The sequence below is a fragment of the Pygoscelis adeliae genome, unplaced genomic scaffold, assembly GCF_000699105.1.
Source record: "Pygoscelis adeliae isolate BGI_AS28 unplaced genomic scaffold, ASM69910v1 Scaffold390, whole genome shotgun sequence".
NCBI lineage: Eukaryota > Metazoa > Chordata > Aves > Sphenisciformes > Spheniscidae > Pygoscelis > Pygoscelis adeliae.
Window position 1 is genome coordinate 232948 of NW_008823921.1, and position 1232 is coordinate 234179.

Below are 1232 nucleotides of genomic sequence, written 5' to 3' on the forward strand. Positions count from 1 at the left end.
CCGCCCCCCGAGGGGGCTCGGTGGGGTTGTTTTGGGGGGGGGGGGGGTAACCCCACAGGGCTGCCCAGCCTTCCCTCCGACCGCAGGCGGCTTTCCCCATCTCTCCACACAGCCCTCCCGGCTCCGGGGGTGACCGCTGGGGCTCAGCCCATCACTTGCAGTACACACGGGTAGGAAAAACAAAGAGCTGAGAGACGGCAAATCTGTTCGCCTATATCGGGCCTCAAAAGTGACCTGCGGGCGTCAAAAATAGTAAGCAATACTGGTTTAGAAACAGTGGTGTTTGTCTCCTCCAGGTAAGGAACCAGGAGCAAATGACTGTGCGGAGACAGGCAGGAAAGAGCCCCAGAAAGATCTGCACGACCCATTTCGGAGGATAACGGCTTTGAACTTTTAACGGCCTAAAAGAATCTCATTTTAGATAGCTTTTAAACTAACACCTGCCACACGTATCGTTCCTTGAACCTGACTTTTAAAGCAAGCTCTCTCTTGGCGTATCGAGCTCGTTATTCAAAGGACGACCCTGACCTCGCAGACTAGATCCTCCTGCAGGGCGAGGTTCGTAAGCCAGACCTATTCTTACACCCTCCCTCCTCTGCCAGGCTCCATTTAGACCTGGAGCTACAGTATCGGGATCCTTGCCTAGCAGCGACCACACAAAATGCCTCTTTCCACTGAAAGAGCTCATCTCTTCGAGTGATTAATTCTGAGCGCAACTTTCATAGCATAGAAGCAGCGACAGAACAGTCCCACATTTGAAACAGGGAATATACGAAAAATGCTGCAATACCAAACAGGAGGGCCCCAACGTCAGGAAGGCTCCGCTCCAATTCAAACGCCAAAGCGGCCAGATCTGAGAACCGGCCACCTTGAGCGCAGCCCATCCCAGGCTTTCCTGACAAGTCTCAAAAAGGGAAATGCCAGGTTCAGGTGCTTCGAAAGCGAGCTCGGCGAGGCGTGCCAATCCCTTGAAGACTGGGGCCTAACGGCTTAGCGAGGTCTGAAGGCAGAGCGAACGTGACTCTGCTCCTGTGCCATCTCATATGCCGGGAAGATTAATTTAATAAGTCCCTTCACTGGTGGAACACCGCCACCTCCAGGGTGGAAGACACACGACAGCCAACCGCGTTGGGAAAACCTGCGCAGCAAACGCAGTACTTATTGCCAGCCAGCTCCAGTTATAACGAAGGGACGCTAGAAGGACAACACGGAGCACAAATCCGGCCAGGGCT